Raw genomic sequence first — 23,846 nt, 5'->3', positions numbered from 1 at the left:
AGCTCAAAAATTGTCTCAATTAGTCTGGATTTACATTTTCTTCTTCTGAGTTTCTAACTGCAGAGTGAAGTCCAAAGAAGTTCAACTCCGAGCTATGTACAAAGCACAGCTGTAATCTAAAAGCCTGTGTATTCGATCAACATCATGAAGGGAACAAGGCACAAGTAAGTTAGGTCCATTCTAGGACCTATTTAACAAGGGGTCGTAATCTTACTTCCTCATCTTCCCTTTCGTTTATTCTTGATTATGTTTCTATGTGACTAACATTTAACTACAAAGATTAGGAAAGCAAATGACAACACTTCTGGGGTATTTTGTGGAAGCTGAAGACAAAACACCCACACCTGAAGGAGTCCAATGCTCTCTATCATCATGTGTCCCAGTGCATCAAGGAGCCTGAAAGAGAAGCCAGCGCATACAGTTATAGAATAAGACAGGTTGGAAGGGATTGCTGGACATCACCAGCTCTTACCCCTTCTCAGAAGAAATAAATTAAAATTATGTGCCCTCTCCAGGCAAGTTTTGAGGTTTTCTTCTAGGATGGAAGATTCTACAGTTTCTCTGAGCGCACCATTCCTGTACTTAATTGCTCTCGCTGCGAAGATTTGTCCCATATTTCCAAACAGTGTCTACTTCACTACAGCTCGTAACTTTTGCCTCTTGTCCATTCACTGTCCACCTCTGTGAACAGCCTGTTTCTGTCTTCTCTACAACCACCTGTACCCTTTTTGGGAGCTGAAGACTTGACAGTAGATCCTCCTTTAGTTTCCAATTAACTCTGCTCCCTCAGTCTCTCCTCACCTGCTCCAGGTCCCTGACTATCTTGATTGTCCTTCATTGGACTTTTTTCCGGTTTCTCAGTCTCCAGTTTGTACCAGGGAACCTAAAACTGGATGCAGTATTTCAGGTTCAAAGTGCACATCTGCTTTGCAAAGGGAAATACGCTGTTTCCACTGCTGCCAAGCTTAAACTTACACAAATAAGAAGCTGCACCTAAAGCTATGGCTGCATTTTAAGTATCAGTTTCAAAACTTGGTCTTTTTTCTCTGAGTTTGGGACACTCTCAAGTTTTCCACACAGCATGACACAAAAAATGTAAGAAAAGATCTCATAATAATTTTACTTCCAAATGCTAAAACTTTAAGAAAACCAGAAGATATCACTAAAATATTTTAAATTAGTCAGATTTTGAATATAGCTTCCCACCATAAGCAATCTCACTAAAGACAATGAATATATTCATAGACAGGGAGCAGGACTATCAATACGGACGTTTTCATTGCTTTCAACTACTACTATTAATACTGGGAGTAAAGCATTTCTTTTATCCTGTCATCTAATATAATTATGATTTTGAGAGGCATGGAAGGAGGAGTGCCTTCTACTAATGGAGACTGTCCAAACAGCAGTCCAAGGAATTCAAAACAGCCTCTGTGAAGACATCAGAGACAACATCTCTACAACTCGCACAGATGATCTAGGCAAGAACCCAACAACCAGTAAATAAGGAGCAATCCCACTACTAAGAAACCTCTTCAGAATTATTGAGAGATTTTAAAGGAATTTATATGTGAAGCACAAGGCACATGTATATATGCTGAGTCTTCTGCTTGTTACTTTCTTCTACTCATTTCCTCACATTATTTAAAACAGGCATGTTACAGGAGATATTAAAAGCACAAGTGATAACCATCTTTAAGACTTGCTGAAGCTTGACAGGATTTCCAACTCTGACATTCCTCTTTGTTCAGATTAACATCTTTCTCATGTTTTTTTGTTGGATGTGTTGGGTTTTTTGGGGGGAGGTGGGATAGAGTGATATAGCTAAGGGTGAATGAAAGGAATAATACAGTTAGATTACCTGTTTCAGACAACAAAATTGAGAAATACAACACAGTGAGCAATTTTAAAGTCAATTTTTTTACAGTGTGTCAAACGCAAGTTTTCCAATATTGATAAAATACTTCAGTCTCAACAAATGCCAACCTTAGGTGCAAAGCCTGTTAAGAAACATATTTCAGTGTTAGCAGGGTCAGGAATATATTAAATAACTACGAAATATTTCTAACATTAAATTCTTAACTTAAGTAACTGTAAACATGGAAGTTGCTTCCTCAGTTCATCACAGGAATATTTTATGATAGAAGGTTGCAAAAGAAAAAAAAAGTAACTAAAGGTCTACAGATAGTAGAATATAATTATACACAGTAGGCACACCAAGACTAAAAGAACGTAGCTTGGTCTGTTTATTCTTACTACTTTAGAATTGACTTTCTAGTTCCACATGTATGTAGTTAATTCTAGATATTTTACTGAGAATCACCTTAAAAATTATAAAAAACATAACCATGTCATTTTCTTCTTTGCATGCCATTTGTTTCTATGGAAAGCTCCTTCCTGCTTCTAAACACTTGTGAATATAGAAGAATCTGCAGCATAGACTTACTGTTGTGTACAGCTTAACTCATGAAAATGTTTCTGGTATCAAACTGAGAGATAGGCTGTAAAATATTGTTCCATGCAGAACTAATGAATCAGTTTCTTTCCTAAACTAGTGGATCTCTACATAAGAAGCAACAGATGTAAAAGATGAGGAAGTTTTATGACTTTGGGGTTTTCAAAATAAATTATGATGTAAAGACTAGCAACACCACAAAACTGCACTTCCCAGTGTGGATTTCAAACGTCTGCAACTATAAAGCCAAAAGCCTTATAAATGCGGAGTCATAAGCTTTTCTGCATTAAGAAAGACTAAAATCAAATGTACCAAATCATAAGCATAAACTACAAATCTACAAACTTACCATGTCATCAGAAGTCCTTTTTCCTTACATCATTAAAGAAGCAGTTGCAACAGCAACTACAAACATTGCAAAATACTAGAGCTTTCTCCCCAGCAGAGTATTTCTTGGCCTTAAAGAACATCAAATGCACTACCTAGGTACAATTGCAGAGGAAATAATAGGCCTGCCATTTCTGAAATAAGAGAAGTTGCTGTTACTCAACTTCCAGCCCTCTTCTCTGAACTAAATTCTGGGCGTCTGAATTTCTTCAGCTTAGGCACAGACTTCTGATGTGAACATCAATGCTAAGAAAACACATTAGAACCAGCCTGTACTCTCTGACATTTCAACCAGTGTGCTGCGTTAATGATCCTGTTGTTCTTTCCCAGTGAATTACACTTTGTCTTCCCTTGACTAAGGGTGGAAACTATTGGAAAGCGTTAGCTCTGTTATGTTTTAGTGCCCATGTTCACATTTGTGCCAGGCTACCCTGCGTTGAGCACCCCACGTGGAAAGCATTGTCATAAAGTGGACTGAAGGTTTTGTGCCTGGCTGCCCTAGAAACATAAAGTTTGTTTGCCAGCAGAAGCCAGGGTAACGACTGGTAAGGGAGTCCAAGTAGCTATTTCCTGAAGACATCTGACCAACTTACCTTACTGTGATGTGAACAGCATCTAACCAAGGTACTCTGCATCTCAACTCATTCTTCTCCTTCCTTCAACAAGCTGTCACACAAAGAAAATTTCTTCCCTTAGCGAACTGCAGCAATGTAACTCAAACTGACTAAAACCAAGTGAAAATTAATGAAATAGATAAAAGCAAGGTATCTCACATCAAACAAATGAGAGGTTAACCACTGTTTTTCCTGTGCTTAGCTCATGAATTGCCAGTTCTATTCCCTGTAACATCAGCTTGCTCCCAAGGCAGTTGATTGTTAGTAGTAGAAAGCATCAGGAGCCTTGTTGCCGACCAGCCATCTTATAAAATTCAGAAGAGTTTCATTTTTTCTGTTGTAACACTTAGAAAATAGCAAGTGTAGACATGTGTTCACTGTTGCTTGTGGCACAAAATCTCACATTTCTATCCAAAGGGTAAGGAGGCAAGCCCCAAACCACATCAGATAGGAGAACAGATCTACTGTTCTCCTATCCTACTGAGTCTCGGCACTGGATTTCACTTGAATAAAGAAAAGACCCTTACCCTCTCAATTTAGGTTCTCTTTTAATCAACTGAAAATGTGCATTAATTATGGCAACAACCATCTGACATCTCTGAATGTCCCTGCCCCATGATACCCTTCACATTTTTTCAAAATAATAATTTCTTTCCTCTGTCTTATGTTTTTGCATTGTCAAGTATTTGTTGCTAATTCCCCAGAGCAGAGGACATTTTCATTTGCTTCTGATTCAGCAGAATCTTTTGTCAGTGGAAATAGCATATTTGTAGTACTCAGTTAACAAAGAAGATTGCTTTGATGACCTCAGCATCTCTGCCCGCAAAAGAGAAAATGGCTCAGTGAAGAGTTTACCAAACATTTAAAGGGCTTAACAGGGATCCCAAAAGGCCAGGACATACAGCTTACTGTTGCATGCCAGCACATCTGATGTTACAATTTGCTTCAAGACAAGAAACTAGTACTATCCTGGAGTTACCTTTATCTTCTATGCCACAGACACTGATACTTCTCTGTTCTGTCCAGGTTTATCAGTGACTCAGTTCTGTACTCCATCTTGTTCTCTCCTGTACCCACACACCATCCTGTTCCACTCTCTTCGAATTTTTCTCCCATGAAGTCCCTTGTGAGTTCAGAAAGAGCTCCCTCTAAGTCTCCAGAAATCAACTTAATTATTTCTTTCCAATTTCTTGAGAAAACTTTTCATTACCATGACGTAGGTCTAAGAAAACTTCACAAAGCTAGGAAGTCAGTATGGATTTGGGGCCACAATTTCTTCTGCTGATCACTGTCTATTGTCTGTGTTACATCATCTATCTTGCAAATTTTAAACTTCCTGGGCATCACTCACGCTTCTAAATTAGCTTTTATATAAGGCTCAATAAAATAGGATGCTGGTTTTCATAGAATTAAAATTATAGAATGGCATAGGCTGGAAGGGACCTCAGAGATCATCTAATCCAACCTCCCTGTCATGCGCAGGGACGCCTCTCAACTAGACCAGGCTACTCAAGGCTCCATCCAACCTGGCCTTGAACACTTTCAGGGAGGGGGCATCCACAACTTCTCTGGGCAATTTATTCCAAAGTCTTACCACCCTCGTACTGAAGAATTTCTTCCTAAGATCTAATCTAAATCTGTTCTCCTTCAACTTAAACCCATTTCCCCTTGTCCTATCAGTGGACACTCTTGTAAAAAGTCCCTCCCCAGCCTTCCCATAGGTTCCCTTCAGGTATTGGAAGGCAGCTATTAGGTCCCCCTGAAGTCTTCTCTTTTCAAGGCTGAACAATCCCAGCTCCCACAACCTGTCCTTGTAGCAGAGGTGCTCCAGCCCCTGGATCATCTTTGTGGCCCTCATCTGAACATGCTCCAACAGATCTATGTCTCTCTTATGGTGGGGACACCAGAACTGGACGCAGTATTCGAGGTGGGGTCTCACAAGAGAGATCAAAATCATGAGGTCAAAACGTTCATCCACTATTTCTAGTATGGTATGAAAAGGCATTGCCTGCTATTCATCATTGCTAGTGTTTCACTTTTCAATTCCCAGCTCGAGAGACCTGTCTGACAGAAGCATTCCCACTTTGGATGCTCCCTACCTGTTCAGCTGGACGGCTCTTCTCTACCATTGAACTAGAGTGCTCTACCGCCTCCTTTCCTGCCATTGACAGGAAAACATGAAACTTTTGTCAAAAATATTACCTCTGATTTGTCTTTTTTCTATCTTTCTTTACAAAGACTGTTTAAGATGACTGACTCCCATCTTGACACACAGCTCCCTTTAGGCACCAACTTCTCTCCTACTTGCTTCTCTCATTTCCTCTGATCCCTCTTATTTGAATCTCCCTTCCCTCTCGTAATAGTCCTGGTCACAACGATGCCTTTGCTGCTGTGCTTCGAAACTGAGCACTGGCTGCCCACTGACCATATGCAACACATAGGTGCCAACGCCTACTCTCAGGCAGCCTTCAAAGTCTATAATCAAGATCTCTAAGGCTAGTTCTAACCTCTCCACAGCATAAAGCTTCCCCTCCTGGCTACTACAGTTTACAGCTTCATCTTCTGAGACTGTACGGTGTTTAGAAAGTAAGAGAGACTATACATTCCTATTATACTTGTCATGTTAATGGAGAAAGCACCTAGACTTACAACTCCCAAAACAAAAAGCAAGCAAGCAAACAAAAATCCTGGAAATAAAAACCTCTCTGTGACCATTGACGTCCTGGAACACCTCAAAGTATTGGACAATTCTTCCATGGTATTAAAGCCTCACTGTCTGGATCAGCCCGCAAGCTCTCTCAGCAAGCTTTCTCTCATTTGTTCAGGACCAGCCTTCTCTCACTTTTTCAGGTAGCTCCCCAGCTCAGAAAAGATCCATTCTTTTCTCATCTGTTTTCTCACTAGGCAGTTTCCATTGTTCTAATTTAGAAGCAGAAAACCTGTGACGAGCAGTTTCTTTTAGTTTAACCAGTCTATTTAGCATGTTCAATACTTTACTGAGAAAAATCATATCGTGTTATCTCTTCTTAGATTACTCTTGTATCTGTTCTCTCACACAGCGTGTGATCTATGACATGGTCCCAGCCAGCAAGTGGCAGATTAAATACAGACTGAGGAATAGAGTGGTACATGAAATTCATAAAATAAGTCTGGATTTATAAATTATACATGCATTCCCCAAATTGTCATAAGTCCCAATCTTCTCTCTGCTGTTTGCCAGATTTTCTTCCACCAGTCACTGTCACATCACAGCTTCTCCTTTCTTTTTTATGTCATAGAATCATAGAATCATAGAATGGTTAGAGCTGGAAGGGACCTTCAAAGGTCATCTAGTCCAACCCCCCTGCAAGGAACAGGGATATCTCCTACTAGATCAGGTTGCTCAGGGCCTCTTCCAATCTGGCCTTGAATGTCTCCAGGGATGGAGCATCCACCACCTCTCTGGACAACCTGTTCCAGTGTTCTACAACTCTCATGGTAAAAAATTTTTTCCTAATATCCAACCTGAATCTACCTCCCTCTATTTTAAAACCATTACCCCTTGTCCTATCACAACTGGCCCTCCTGAACAGCCTCTCCCCATCTTTCTTGTAGGCCCCCTTGAGGTACTGAAAGACCGCTATAAGGTCACCCCGAAGCCTCCTCTTCTCCAGGCTGAACAGCCCCAACTCTTTCAGCCTGTCCTCATAGGAAAGGTGCTCCAGCCCTCTTATCATCTTCGTGGCCCTCCTCTGGACCCTCTCCAACTGGTCCATGTCCTTCTTATGTCAGGGGCTCCAGAACTGGACGCAGCACTCCAGGTGAGGTCTCATGAGGGCAGAGTAGAGGGGGAGAATCACCTCCCTCGACCTGCTGGCCACGCTCCTCTTGATGCAGCCCAGGATGCGGTTGGCCTTCTGGGCTGCAAGAGCACATTGCCGGCTCATATTGAGCTTCTCGTCCACCAGTACTCCCAAGTCCTTCTCCTCAGGGCTGCTCTCAATCCATTCTCCACCCAGTCTGTATTTGTGCCTGGTTCACGAACAGCAATGCTGAATGCTAGCACCATTCGCGATTCGTGTTAACGTTAACAATGAACATCATCAACAGCTGAACTTATTCTGCATCATCCAATATATAACAAGAAACTTCATGGCAGGAGATTGTATTATTAGACAAGATAAATGAATCAATACTATATAACGTGCTACCATAAAACCATAATAATTAGATTGTGCGTTAAGAACAATCTGAGAATTTGAATGCAAAATTATCTCTATGTGATACTTAAAGCTGCATGCAAGCACTTGCTGAGTCCCAGAACCCTGGTAAACTATTTGTGCTTAAAATGAGGACGCAGCTTTGATAATGTGTCTTAGTCAATTAACATAGGTAAGAAAGAAACACCTATTTTTCAGCAATACTACATATCAATTAAGAGCACTCACTGTGAGATCCTAATTATTCTGCCAAGAAATAAATGTTCTCAACAATCTCGGGAGTCAAAAGTAGAGGTGTGTTACTTTACATTTATCCAGACTGTCCAGCATCTAGCCTTATTGTCACCAGGAACCAACAGTGTCCAGTATCAAACTCAAATATATTCTCTGACAAATTTTTATTTCTCTCTCTGAAGCCGCTATAAGTACTCCTGAATGTATCCTTACAGTCAATATATTTCTGTAACAGATAGGACCAAAAGGACTCCACAGATGTTTTTTGCGAGACTGCAGCGTGAGTCTAAACACACTCAGCAAGCTATTCTTACCTCCTCTGCAATGACAAAAGCATTCTTTGCTTCACGGTTTATCAACTAGTTTCTTCTGATGTTCTAAAATAGATAAAAAGCAAACATCCAAACCAAAGAACAGCAACTGGGGATGATAAGGAGATTCTCTTCTAAAACACACTCTTCATCCAAAGTAAAATACTAGTGTTGATACATGCTTCAGGCATTCCATGAAAGCTCTATGATACTGACATGGTAAAACTAATTTTCTTGAGAAACAAAATACTGGCCAGAACTTCCAGCAATATCTGTTCTTTATGAGGACCCCCATGAGATCTTAACACGTTAAAAAACCCAACTAAAAACCACTCAGCTTAAACACATTAACTAAATTATCAACCTATATTTGCTTTAGCATAGCAGAACTACTCCAGATTGTCTGTAGAGAATACAAGGTAAACAAAGTCTTGAGATCTTTAATCAAATGTTTGCCTATTATGGTTTGGACGAATTTTCTTCCCTATTTTCTTAGATAATACAGGCAAATACCAATGCCTTAAATTATACTGTTAAAAAGGTAACTCCACAACCAGTAGTGGAAACTGAAGTCATGTATAGCTTGAATGTGACAAGATTTTTAAGGAAAAATACATGTTTGATGAAGTGTTTAATTTTTCTGCAATTGGTATGAGGATGAAATTAAGTTTGTATGGATACTTCCATTGCAGACGTACTACAGAAGTTTCATACACTCTTTCAACAGAAACAGACAAAATACCATACTATACATACCTACAATGGAAAAAAATCAACTCCTACAATGTAGTATACATAGCAAATTACAGTCTTCTGAAACCACAGTTTACTTAAAACCTCTAGTTAAAACCGATTTTTAGTTTTATGTACAAAGAATGACCACTTTTAAACAATCAATATGTTTTTCAATATTCCTGCTCTTTTGCTTCTTTTCACAGTTCCATTCTGTCTGGACAACTAATCGAGTTTACACATGAAACAAAATCTAAGAAAGTGATAACACAAATAGCATTTCACCGATAGCAATTTAGATTATTTGTCTATGGCATGCAAGCAAGCAGTTACACTTCAGTACAAACAAATGACAATTCAGCCATCTGGGAGGGGGAAGGAAGAGACAGAACCCTATTTTAGGAAGCAACAACTCAAACAGACTTGGAAATCAGATTATGTAGACAGCTGAGTATGAGTTTCCAATGCCACACTGAGGTTACAAAGGCTAATGTGTCTAGTGAAGACTACTGGCACACACGACATTTCCCCTTCGTGTGTATCTTCCAGCATCCAATCATTTCTAGTTCAGTGAGGCTGTGATCTATATGGGTTGTCTATGTATTTAATAACCTTCAGAAGAGTTCCTTTCCATGAACTTGACCGTGTCCGCGTGAGCTCCTGAACATACAGGAGTAGATTTCCATGGCGCCTGCAATTCTACAGCAAGGAATTCCAAAGCTTGACAAATCTTGTGTGAAGAACCATCTTGTTTTGCTTTCAGTCTTCATTTGACACTCTACAGTTCTTCATGTTGAAGAAATGAAGACTAGCTCAACCTCTTCTAACTCTCTCTATGCTACTGCAGGTTTCATAGATCACTATAACCACGCCTCGCCTGTCTCTTTTCCAGTCCTTAGTGACTCGCCTTCATGGTAACTACTTCATAACTTCGTTCATCCTTTTCCAGGCCTACTATATGGTTTTAGCAGTGAGGAATCAGAACTGCACACGATAATCAGGGCTTAGGCAAGTGGAGGGTTATATAGTGGCACAGAGAACTCCATTTCTTTCTTAACTTTCTTTTTTTGTGGCTACTGAGTGCTGAATTGACATTTTCATGGAATGAGCTATTAAGACCCCAAAATACTACTCTTGAGCACCGAGTCTGTCATTTTGTGTGAAATTTGGATTTCTTTTCCCTGTATGCACCATTTAACCTCTCTTTACACCAAATTTCATCTGCCAATTTTCTATTATTTATCTATGCAATTTTTTATTGTTGACTCTCACCTTTACCACCCAAACACCCAGGAGAGTGCTCATAGAAAAGCTGTGGCAATGGCGAAAGGCATATTTTTACCATTCAAGACAACTTGCACCTATGGAAGGGAGACTGCTGCCTAGGACACTAGGCTGACAGCAGCAGCAGCAATCACTGGCCTGCACTCCATCGTGGCTGTATTTACTTTAACGTAGTATCCCGATCAAAGCAGAGAGCAAAGTTTCCCAACTACCTTGTGCCACTCCAAGCCAGGCACCATGTCACATTGAGATTTGAGGAAAAGCTAGCTTAGACCTTGCCTCTTGATTTTAAGCCTGCACCATGAAAAAGCTCGGAACTGATCTTAATTAAAGGACTGGAGCCATGTCTAACATGTGCCTTCATGAGAAAACTGGAACTATTAAGGGATCAAAGAGAGTAAGTACAAGTTACTCAATCATTTGAAGTGTAGAACTGAAAGTAACAGATGACTTTTCAAGATAACCAGCAAATATGTAACAATTTCCACATGCCAAAAGTGGAAGCTCGGCACTGAACAGAGCAAGGCGCCTTTTCCATCCACTCCTGTGAGAGTAACCTATCACTGGAATACTTTACTGAGAATTCAATTGAATTTACTATTACAGTGAATCTTATTTTATTTTTGTCATGGTTTGATGTGGAGGGGGGGTGGTTCTGGTGGCAGGAGAGGGGTTTTGCTCCCTGCGACCTCCCTGGTTTTGGAACCGGGTTAGGCTTAGTTCTGGCCACCAGATCAGACTGCCATCCCCCTCGGGGTTGAGCCAATAGGGCGCCTCTGTGAATTGCCCTATTTAAGTCAGGACAAAGGACCCAAAAAAGGTGCTTCACCCAGGATCGAGCAGAGAAGGGAGGAGGGCACTGCCCCCGCTCCCTGGCTCCCGGCTGGGCGGCTGCCTGCGTCAGGCCGGCGCCGCCCATGGAGAATGGCGGCGGCGGAGCCAGTTGGGGAACTCGGGGGCACCCCACTCCCAGGGTGCCCACTGGGCTGAGTTCACCTGCAGAGGACTGAGATCTGAGAGAAACAGCTGCATCGACAGCAGGTCAGTGAGGATGGAGCGGGAGGAGGTGTGCCGGAGCTGAGTTTCCCCTGCTGCTGATGGTGAGATGGCAGGCGGCCCCCCTGCAACCAGGACGGCCTCGGTGGAGCAGAGACCCACTCGCAGCCCGTGGGGAGAAGATGCCTGAGCCTGAGGATGGTCGTGTTGGGGTGCACGACAAGGCAGAGAGGCATCTGGAGTCTGTGTGACGACCCACACCGGAGCGAGTGGCTACAGCTCCCTAAGTACCCGAGACTGTGGTAAAGCCCACACCGGAGCAATCTGTGGGGAAGGATTGTTTCCTGTGGGCTGGACTCACGCTGGAGAAGTTTGTGGATTTTTCCTCGTGGGTAGGGGATCCATTGGAGCAGGGGAAAAGGGTGTAAGGACTCCTTCTCCTTTAAGAAAGAAGCAGCAGTAACAGCACGGAATGAACTGACCTGCACTCCCCCAGTCCCTGCCCCCTGTGCTGCTGGGGGGAGGAGGTAGAGCCGGGAGGAAAAGGAAAGGGGGGGGAAGGTGTCGGTTTTAAGATCTGGTTTTGTTTCTTTCTGTCCTCTTGAGTAATCAGTTTTTGTCTCCCTTTGTCCTTCTAAGTAATCGTTAATAAACCCTTTTGCTTTGAGAAAGCCCTGTCTGGTTTGCCCGGGACCATGGTTGGTGGGTGCTCCCTCTGTTCTTGTCTCAACCCTCAGTCCCTTTGTTTTTTTTTTTCTTTCCCTCCTCTCCACTTTACTGGAGAAGGAGAGACTGTGTGAGTTTTAGTTGCTGGATCAGCCTAAAACCACGACAATTTTGAACTGGAGCGTAACTTTGAGAAAAATAGCCAAGCTGGAATGCAAGAAAGTCCTACAGTCTTTGTTGTACAGGAAATTAGACCAGATAATCACAGTACCATCTTTCTATTTCATTATGTTATTCTATAATGTACCTTTGTGCCAAGCAGTTTTGGGCCATATTTGCACGGCATAACAGAAAAACAGCAGTCAGCTTTTGAGATACTTTTAAGAAATGTTATTTCTTGGAATTCAGTACAATGTGTGTTATGTTCCATGTATTTAATTTAATTTGTTCCTAGCAGGAACACAGAGCAGAAGCCAGCAGAGCAGGAGAATTACAAGCACATATCTAGCATCAAAACAAAAAGGATACACTGGGGAATTTAACAAAGGACAACTTAACCAATATTAAGATTTATTTACTTTTAGAATTCCTACTCCTCTTTCTAGTTCAATCTTTGTCTCCTGTTCTCTTTGGGTTTCCTATATCTCTATCTTAAGCTTCCCCAACTGCTTTCTGATCCCTTATCCCAACCATCTCTTTTAGTACAAGAATATTTTAACATTCCCCATGGCCACAGGGGTTATCTTTAAAAATCCCTTAGTTTTTCTACTTTTCCTGACTAGGGGAAAAGAAGAAATAACAAAGTCTTGTCAGTATAGTGTTTGTATTGATAATTTTTTCTACTACTAAAGCAGAAATAGGTTTTTACCTTTCACAACTTTCTTTTTGTGACACCCACAATGTCTGTAGCCCTGTATAATTACCTCTTCCTTGCTTCTGCTCATCAGACAACAATTGTCCCCTTAAGTAGAAGCAAAAGAAACAAATCAGAAAGCAAGGAGAAAAGCCTAGTATTTTGGTAATTCTCTTGACACGTCTCTTTAAGACTGACAAACTCAATGGTATATATTCCTGGCTTTGCCACACACTTAATTAACACAGGACGTGATTTTGTGGCTCACAGCTATGGAGGTCAGGTCTGCAGATACCAAAAGAACCTCCCGCCTATCTGCTGACAAAACTCACTATAACTGTAGATCCCCTCTGGACCGCTTTTTCACTACCTACCTTCCAGACTACCACTTCCCACGCTGCTCTGAGGGCCATGTCCTCTCCCCTGCCCATTGTTCACAATCCCTGTAGAGTTCACAGAATGGCTGAGGTTGGGAGAGACCTCTGCAGGCCATCTGAAGTTAAGAAACCTTCCTCTTCTGACTATTAGCTCTTATTCCATTAGCCATCAGTTGTCCATCCTATCCAACTTTTTCCCAGAGGCTGGCTTTAGCTCATGAGAGCACACATGGTTTGAACACGTAAGTGAAGTGCTGAAATACCTCAGACACTGGTATGTAAATGCAAGTCTTTACGTGAAATTCTGCCAGAGTAGCTGCCATCTAGCACGCGTGGCAGAAGGCTTGCAAGATGGTCAGAGTGTTTTCACTGCAACGATATAGACAAATGAATACTGTGAGTGCCTAAGAGTTAGTATCACTACTCTTACACTAATAATGCCATTAACGCCATTAATGGCTTACGTTACTGCAGAGTAACTCTGGAGGGTTTCAGCAATCCAAGCAGGTTTTAGGCATCCTTTTGTAAGTGCTGGCCATTAGTCATTAATTCATACAATCAATCTGATACATTGCATTCAGCTGAAGAATCCATATAATTACTTATACTCTCTTCGCAGTTTCCTCGGACACTTACTCTTAGATTTCTGTTTTAAAAGAGTACTTGTCAATTCCCAATAATTTTCACAAGATATTTCAGCCAACATTCTCAGAAACTACCACAAATTACGAAAATTCACTGAAGTATTAGAATTTTAAGACTTGTCTACAAAGCTAAGATTAATTTTTGTTAATGACTAAGAGGTAGAGGGGAAAAATGAAGAAATCTTGGTAGTGTAAGCACACATGAAAACATGGTAGGAACAAGCAAGAAACATACCAGCCATAAAGCATGCAACTACTGTATGGTTTTTACTGTATGCTTTATATTGTCTTCAAACAAAGACTGCCAGGTAAATTAATACTGACCTCCTGTAGAATAGCGTATCTGCCCATTGAGACAAACATAGGTTCTAAGATGAAGAACAACATCTAGACAGGGATTCAGAGGACAGACCTCTAGATTTAAGAAGCCAAATAACCAAGTGGAAGAAGAACAATTCTAATTCCCAAATAGGAAGGAATTTTCTTCAGAATTTCTAGTATAAGACTTGGTTTCACCAAACCTGTTCAAAGGAGTATATTAGACAGAAGAAATCTGACCTGTAGTTCCTTAAAGACCATAAATAGTCGCATATGTTATTACACCTTTTGAAACCTTAATCCTTTTCCTGTTTGAAGTGAATCGCCCATAGTCAATTTATTCTGTTGCTGCTTTAAAATCTGTTAGACTCTAGCCTAAAGGCAAATTAGCCAACTTCTCACCTCAGCTTTTCAGTAACAAGCTATAGATACCTCAAAAACATGAGATATATTCTTTAATGTCAAACTAATTTAGTTAGTGAGTAAATATTTGTATAAAATATACTACCTTTTTCTTCTAAGAAACAGGGTTTTTCATTGTACAGCTAGAATTGAAAAAATTAGTTCAGGATTTCTCCTCTGTATCTTGAATCCAAATATGATATATTACACACTACTGCATATTTTCAATAAAAGTGATAAGAATCAAGTGACAGACAGGAAGCTCTTCAGTTTAAAAGATACAAATGTTTGTTCCAAGCTTCCCTTTCCTCGTTTCCAAGCACACTCCCAGCTTTTTCTCCCCACTGGGAAAAAAGCCACACACACGAGTCTCCTCAGCAAAGCTAAACTCACAGTGAATGCTATCCTTGCAATGTGATGAAGTAGCAGATGTACAAGGTTTGCACACAAAAACCCATCTGGCCTTAATTTACACAACTCTTCTTGCTCTATGGATGAGTAAATAAGTATTGGTTTCAACATCGAAACCATTGAAATCCCTATTTTACACAAGCAAACAGGACCTTTGCAGGTTCTACTTGACAGCTACTGAGCACAACACCTATTTAGAGTCGTCCAGCCCTTGCAAATCAATATCGCATGAGACTAGGGGACTCTCCTTGCTGCGTTGCCAGTGTGGCCTCCAGGCAGCAGCAGGCATTTCTCCATGCCTCCAAATTAATCTCCCAGTCAAACATGGAGATGTGGAAATGGCTTGCAAGAAAAAGCGACTAACAGCATGCAGAGACATCCAGTAACAGAGTAGCATATTCTGCTCTCAAAAATGCTCTGTATCTTTCCAAGCAAGAGGGTCAGATATACAGGCTTGTTGACCAGCATCAATATAACAGTCTTTAGAACCACTTCATATAGGGTAAGAATATACTACTTAAATTCATGAAAAGAACAATATGCATCACATTTCAACACGTGTAAGGGAAAAAAAAAAAACATGATGGTGTTTCCTAGGAAATTCACTAACACCAAAAACACTTCTTTGTTGTGGCAATTTCACTCCAAAGAATAATTTTGTCGGCAGATCATAAATCCACAAAATGTGCCACAGGCTTTAGCACTAAGAAAACAGCAGGCCTAGAGGAGTTTTCTAGCTGCTTCTTTTTCTGAAGCAGCTTTTTCATTCTTAACAAGACAGAAGATGCTGATTTAAGTGATTTTGGCTCAGTTGTTACTAATTGGTCTTTTCATCTGCCATTTATTTATTTGTCTTCTTGTTCATTAAGAGATTTAATTGCAGTAACATAGAAATTTGCCAATTTTCCTTTAGAAAAATACTCATTAAACTTTCCATTAAAAAAAAATCATCAGATTTTCCATTACAAGGAGTTAGCTCCATATTACAGTAAATATTTCTATAAAGTAGTATGTCTTTCTTCTAAGAATTCAGAGTTTTCAACTTTGTGCAGTCACTCATTTCTATCTTAATAAAAAGCAAAGTATGCAAGGAAGACCGCACAAGAAAACTTCAAAAAAAGTTGTCAGCAAGAACAGTCACACAGCCTTTAACACAGAGAACATGTCTTTCCTACAGCCAGTTGTGCACAGATATCAAAAGCCTCCAGCTGTGACACACATTTTCAAGTATCTTCCTCTCAAGACTTATTCAAACTCGGGCTACTTGTGCCAAATCTAAAAATGCAGACTTTTGTGTTGTTGTAAACATTATTTTCCTAGAGTTTTTGACAAACCAATCATTAAAAAAATGACAATGTCCGTTGCTTTCTGACTGAGAGCCATTTTTTCCTCATTCTGCTGACCAAGGGCTCTGGGAGATGAACTCTGCCTAATTTTATTGTGACAACTACAGATGTGAACTTGCCAGACTGAACTCGGGCGACAGTGCCAGAGGCGTGTGCTTCCATCCTGACTCTGATGCAGAAACAGCAAGTTATGACAGAGAAGACGGGTGTGGAAACATATTCAGACAGAGCAGCCTTTGTACGGTGACCTTGTTTCAGCCTCTATAGCAAAGTTTTGCCACTTTTTGTCTCTCTAACCTACAGCACAGAGAATAACTAGCCTTTGCTCCATCTTCGCACCGTTAGCAGACTTGTTTACCGAGCTTCCCTTGGTTTCAGTTGCCAATAAATAGTGCTTTCGCAGCCACAAAGGCAGCAATGGAATTACTCAGTTGTTACAAAGGAAGGAGTATGGGGAACAGAAAGGATGTTTGGTCTGCAGAACGTTACAGTCCGCTCTGAAAAGCCAAAAAATTGTAAGCACTTGTACATATCCTGCTAGTATTTGCCCTCACATGCAATCCTTCACTTCAAAGTACAAAACTGTCTGGAGTCTTCACTTACAATTTCTGTATCATTAACTATTTTTTCCCATCACCACTGTCCTTCCTTTTTGTTATCAGATCGCTTCTTATCTATATGAATTATTTATGTCTTATCTATATGAATTATAAAAGATTTTTAATATTGTAAAGTAAGAAGAGAACTAGGTGCAGTGAATTCACTGCTGGCTGAAGGGCTTCTGCCCAACCACTCATAATGCACTAAAATCAAGCCTGTTTACTTACATGTGGTGTTCTTGTGTACTTTTGTGTGTTATGTTAAATGCTGCACAGAACTAGTACCTATAAAGTTAGAACACGTTAGATGACGGGCTATGTCAAGAGAAAAAGCCTCAAAGAATTCCGGAAGATACCGAGAGAACATTTTCTGGAAAAAGTCTAACAAACTCTGAGAAGTACCTGGTTTTGGTAGATCTATTGGTCAAACTTTCATATTTATGAAAATACAGGCCTCATTATTGGTCAGAAAACTTTTAACTTTTCTCACCATGAACCCAATATCCACCAGAATTAACTTTTCTTAAAAACAACAGAATTTAAAGTATGGGTTCACTTGCTAGTATTATAAGAGAAAATATGTTCCTTTTAAAGAAGGAATTACATATCTACCTCAAAGATTAGGAGACCTAAGAAATCAAAAATCACTGCTATCACAAACGCAACTCAGTTTAGAGACTCAAGTAAGTCAGTTCAGTGCAAACTTTCTTATAAATCCAACAGACACACAGTCTTTCTCTCATCCTTCAATTCTCTGCCAGAAATCTTAAATGTATAAGCTTTTTAAGATATACTTATTTCTCCTTTCTGCTCTTCTATTTATGATATTGCTCCAGTTACAGTTTTTTACTTATTTTTTTCCTAAAACATCCAAAAGGCAGTTAAAAGTAGTTGAAAGAATTGGAAAGGTTAGCTCTGTTTCTGTTAAGCTAAACCATCTCCTCTAAAGCAAAAGACCAAATGCAAAACAAAAATACAAAGGACTTAAACATAAGATTTTACTGACAGAAAGGAAAAAAAAACCCAAAAGAACTGAAAACCACAAAACAAAGCAAAAAACCTTGAACTTCTCCTCCACCTTGAACTAAATAACAAGATGATGACCAAAACTCTGAATGAATTCTTGAAGAAGTCAGAAGAAAAACTGTTAGATTTCTGGTAGCTCTGAGACTTTAAAAGGTAAAGAAATACCTGAAGATTTCTAAGCAACAGCTAATTGTTTTGAAGAACAAATGAATACAGCAATTTCAACTAGAAGATAGAGAAGTTGGTAGTTGGAGCTTGCATGCTAAGAAAAAAGAAACAAAAGTGTGTCAATATTGCTTTTGCATCTAGGTCTGTCTAGAAACTATTTAGGAAGGAAGTCAGCCAGCAACCATGATTCTGAATTTATGAAAGAAGAGGAAGAAACAAAAAACAAGTCTAAACTTAGCCAGTCACATTTATTTAAATTCAATGGAGCAATGCAAACAATGATGCAAACAACTCTAGTATTGGCAGGGATAAGTAAATGAAATAGATCCCAGCATTCACCCTCATCAACAAGACAGCATGGCAGAGAAACTCAGAAGTTTTTAAAGTACAAGGAAACCACGGCCCATACATTTATAGGCCTGTACAGCACTCCCATAGGTCTCTTAATAATAATTAGTAACTAGCATTAATGTTTATAAGCACACACTTTTACTATGACAAAGCACACTAAGAGCTTCACCACTCAAGGCAGTGGTATTACTGGAAACACTCCCATTAGGGGTTTTCAATTTTTAAATTCAATAAGGCATTCTGATGAATGTGACCATAAAAACCCAAAACTACCACAAAACAACGGAGCAAAAACTCCCCACACAACCTCAGTAAGTCCCACAGATTCTAATGTCAACAAACATGCACACGGTCTCAACGGAGCACATGCACATCCCATGTATGGCAGGGAAGGCTCTCATCTAAGGAGTGGAAAATTTCCTTCCTGACTTCCACATGGAGAGCAGTTAATTCACTATTATCATGTTTTATATTTGCTCATGTGAAGCAGCACACAACTTTAATCACTCAAAGAGGATACTTATCTCCTTGCTCTAGAATGAAGCCATGTTCTCACTCAAAAAATAACTCAAAAAAAACCCCACCAACAAACAAAATCAAAACAAAACAAGAAAAACCTATGCCCTTCCAGGGAGGAAAGAGAATGTCTGATGTTGTGTGCCCAGATGTCTGAGCATATGATGCTATATGCTCATGCACAGGCAACTAAATCACATTTTGTGACTGCGTGAATGTCAGTTCGTTCCGCAGGTACTTTGAAAGGACCCTATCCTTTCTTGATTCTTTGCTTTTACTTCAGTAGGGTTACCTGGAGCAGCTTTCTCCTTTCTCTATTTTTAACCAGCGAGCAGCACTAAACTCTCTGAAGCCAAGAATTTTAGCTTTTTAACTTCGACCTCTTCGTGGAATTCAACTGAAATCAGACAGAAGGTCCAAAGACAGATACAATTAGTCTGGTCATATGAGTCTCATTTCCTTGGAAAATCAAATTGAAACCTCAGTTTAGGGGTACCTAGACCCAGACTTTGTGCATGGGCTCATAATTAAACATGTTTGTTATGAAGAAGGATGCAATATGTTTTGGAATGTTTTGAATTAGTGTCTCTATAAAATAAACTGCTAAAAATACATCTAGACTGTCTATAAATTCTAGCCCTTTATCATCTGCACTAATGCTAGACAAGGAAAATCAGTTACCAAAGTACTGCATCTTTAAAGTTAAATTTGATTGTAATAAAAAAGTACTTTTAAAAGCATAACGTAATGTTAATACCATCAGATCATTCTTAAAATAAAGCACCTGCTATGAGCAACAGTTTCTCTGCGAAGAGTTAAAAAACGAAGATAAAAACGAACTGTGTCATGTTATTTTCCACATCTTCAAACGCAAACATGCAATGAAATCAACCAATTACTCTTCATTGTGTTTTCCATTTGTCCCAGCTACATGGCTTCCTTCAGTAATTCCCAAAACTCATTTTACTGTACTTGTCTTTTTACATTCCCTTTTTCTGACAGAAGTTAATTACCTGCCCTGTAAAATTCATTTAGCATCATAGTACTTCTTTTGTTCAGAAAACTGTTAGTTTTGCTGACACACACTCATGCCAGGGCAACTTTGTAAGACAGAAGGACACTAGATTATTACTTATTGAAAGCAAGAAATGTTTTGGAGATGCAACCTGATGACCTCTTTCTGAAATGCATTTTTACACAGTATTCTGGTTTTCTCCTTACAAAAAAAAAGTAATTTTTCATACTGCTAAAAAGATCTGTTGTTAATTGCAAACATATGCACTGTCATCTTACCAGGGAATTATAAAAAAACAAATCAACCCACAACAACAGGACTGAATTCCTATTCTATGATCCTCATCCTGAACAGCTATATAAAAAGGTCTTCCCAGTGGGCTAAATGTGTACTTTTTTTTTTCTAAATGCAAATAAGCTAAAATTTCTAATGTCACCTTAAGTGGAGAAGGAAGAGAGAGTGATTTTCCTGTGATATAAGATACATGTTAGTTTGGAAGATGAGGGAAAAGTTTTGGTGAACTAATAATTTAAAATCTGTTACATCTCCAGTTTAGATAGGTTTAAACAACTTGTTTCTGCTACATATTTGTAATACAACAAAAACTAAAATAATCCAGCAAGATGTGACTGATCGGCACAGTCAAGTAACCAAGAAATATTTTAAAATGTGCCTTTTAAGATTGACGTATCCTCACAAATGGAATGCTATATTTTCCCTTCCTGTAACGTTACCTAATTTCTTCCTCCTCCTGTTTGAAGTTTTCTTTTCCTACGTTTTGACTTTGAGTGGATTAAAAAAAAATAAATCAGACAGTGAAAAAGGGCTTTCAGTACTTCTCAGCTATCAGTTGATTTTTTATTTCTCTGTGTCTCACTTGTACATTTCTTCTTCCATTTACTTATCTTAATATTCAGATTAACTCAACCACGATTTCTCAAAGAAGTCAAGAGACAGACTGCCATTGACTTTCATCTTGCTTTTTGTCAGTCTCTATTATCATATGGAAAGAAGAAGTGTTTATAAAAGTAGTTGATTCAAGCTCTCTCACAAAAAAAACTATCCTCAGAGACTGTAAGTCATGTTATTCTGTAACTGGCTACTTAACTAACACTCAATTTACCAATTGCCACTCTATGACACAGAAAAAAGTGACATACAGGTAATAAACATTACTTCCTCCATTCCACTCTCCCCCAACAAGTTCATCTCTAGCAGCAAATTTTATAGAATGGTTACAACAGGAAAAAAAGAGAAGAAAAAATAATCAAACAATTGATTTCCAAACTGTGAGGTTTAGATAGTACTATAATAATTCCTTGAATTATTACATTCCTAAACATCTGCAAGATTTATGCTTAAAATATACTCAAAACATGCTATGATACCTTCCAACTTCAAATTCAGGATGAGACAAAGTATCCCAAAGAACACACCACCTGAAATCAGGATAAAAATTGCCTGCTCAGTTAAAGTTAAAGGTCAAGCACGACTATATAGGTAACTACTTCATCTAAACAACTTCAAACCAATACAAAACAAAACCCCCTTCCCATCTCAATGCAGCATCTATAGAAAGTCAGACTTTTACTTAAACACTTGCAGTTGACAACAACATTAAGAAACCTCTTTAAAAACCTCCTATAAATCTTGCTTTTATTTGCAAACATTAAGAGGATTAAGAGGCCTTTTCGGACATTCTGTCTACATGAGTTATGGATTTTCACACATCACACTTACAGGGAAGAGACACTCGGTGCACAACAATCTGTTCTCTGCTACAAAAACTTTAAATGAAGATGTTCAGAAGCCAGAGAATTCCAGGGCCCACAGAGCAGAAAACCTGACCTGCTCAAAGCACAAACTGGATACAAGAAAAACAAACAAACAAACAAACAAACAAATAAAAGGGCCAGAGGGAAACAAATTTTTCAGGGAAAAGAAGGCATGCCATGGAGAAGATGGACATACTGAAAATGTGGAGGAGCACACTGAACAATTTCTGTATGATCACTGGACACACCTTTGCAATACAATTATGGCAGCAGAGTCACGACTTCTCTGTTTATCACTATTGCTGTCAACTGTTTTTCATTATAGGCTTAAGATCATTTAATGAAAGGCAATTATGACATTTATTGTATATAATTATATACATTATATATAAAATTATATATAATTGTGTATATATTGTATATAATTATATACATTTTATATATATAATTATATATTTTTCTATATATAATATATATAACATATAGAATTATATATAAAGAATTATATACAGCATGAAAGATTAAAATGCAGTTGTCTCCTGCAAAGTGACTGGAGCAAAGTGTGGTTATGTTCATGTTGTGTCTCAAGAGTTTCTCCGTGTGTAAGCAAAAATGACTTTGCTTTCTAAATGGCACTGAAGCTCAGCTTGCCAAACTGCATTCTTAGCAGTTAGCACTTTGTTACCTTTAATAAGGAAGCACAAGACCAAATTCTGCCTCTCTCCAACAACTGTAAAATAGCATTATAATCTCCTGAATCTGAAGACACTGGCAGCACAGCTATCACCAAGAACACAATTTAGCCAGAAGAGTGTGTTATGGGAATGTATCCAGCTCCGCTCTCAGAGCCCAGAATGAGAAAACCTTTGCTATTTATTAAGTCTTCGTATTTTGTTCTTAACGTGAAGAAAAAAAAAATCAGTAAAAGGCAGTGCAAATGCATTTCTTCAAACCAATTCTGATTAGCATAACTTTTCATCAAAATATACACATCTGAATGAGGATGAAGTATACTCACAGTCATATTTGCTGTTTCTGTAACTGCCACTTTTTTAAGGATCTAAAGATGTTTTACAAACAACAACTTATTAAGTCAGAATATTTTTCTTACATAGGACAGAATTACCCTAATACCTTAGGTCTCTGAAGTCCAAAATTTGGTTTTGCTGACATCATCTGTTCTTTTGTGATTAAAAATTAAATAATTTTAATTTCCCAGTCCTGTATTTAAACAATATTTTATATCCTTCTTCTCTATAACCCTAAGGAGAATCAATAACACAAATCAACTTAAAAAAATAAAAAATGTGATCATAATTTTGTCTTCTGTATCGTACATATGCAATCATATTTTTTGAATGAAAAGTATGCTATCAACTGTATTTTCTTCATATAGTAATTCAGTTAATAAAGCCATATATTCTACAAATTATTTTTGCCTTGATAGTTCGTACAGTCTTCCCTATCTTAACCCTAAAATTCCACCCACTGGATATCCCTCTTAATTTAAATAAATATCACCCAGTAATTCGCTAATATATTCTTCATGATACTTGACCAACTGATGCAACAGACGGATGCAAAGGATGCAACTGATTTAACTGAAGCAGAATTTTTTTATATAGCTCTCTAATCATAAGCACTGAAATAAAAAATATAATTGTGTAACATACATTGAAACTAAAAAACTGTTGGAGAAGACATTCTACATTTAAGTACATAAAAGTTGCTACCAAATCCATAAAAGGGCTCTGGGTGGTATGTTTCAAAGCACACTAGCATCAATCAGATCTGAAGTTTTCCTACAATAGACCCAAAATTCCTCATTCTGCAGCTCTATCGACAATCCAGGGTCTGTCTGCATATTCCCGTCATGCACAGTCTAACTCTACAGCTTAGATTCCAACAAAACATGTGGGTGCTTTGTTACTTACTACCAGCTTGCAACTTTGAAAATTCTCCCTTCCTAGCCAGCTCCATCCCATCTCGTTCACCCTGCCCCCTTGCCTCAAGGAATTCTCCGTTGTTCTGTAGAATAAGACGGTGGGGCACCACAAAACATATGGATTTTTAATGTTCTGTCTGTAGAAAGTTAGGACTCAAATAATTTGTGTACAAAATGGAAATTTCATGGGCCGAAACCAGAATTTTCTTTGTACTGACTCAC

General features: G+C 38.9%; 1 pseudogene; it reads right to left on the bottom strand.

The window, feature by feature from the left end:
* LOC104382419 (guanine nucleotide-binding protein subunit alpha-14-like) overlaps positions 1-23,846 on the bottom strand; it is a 90,290-nt pseudogene that overhangs the window by 27,975 nt on the left and 38,469 nt on the right.

The sequence above is a fragment of the Tauraco erythrolophus genome, chromosome Z, assembly GCF_009769465.1.
Source record: "Tauraco erythrolophus isolate bTauEry1 chromosome Z, bTauEry1.pri, whole genome shotgun sequence".
NCBI classification, from domain to species: Eukaryota; Metazoa; Chordata; class Aves; order Musophagiformes; family Musophagidae; genus Tauraco; species Tauraco erythrolophus.
This window is presented reverse-complemented; position numbering and strand designations above follow the sequence as displayed.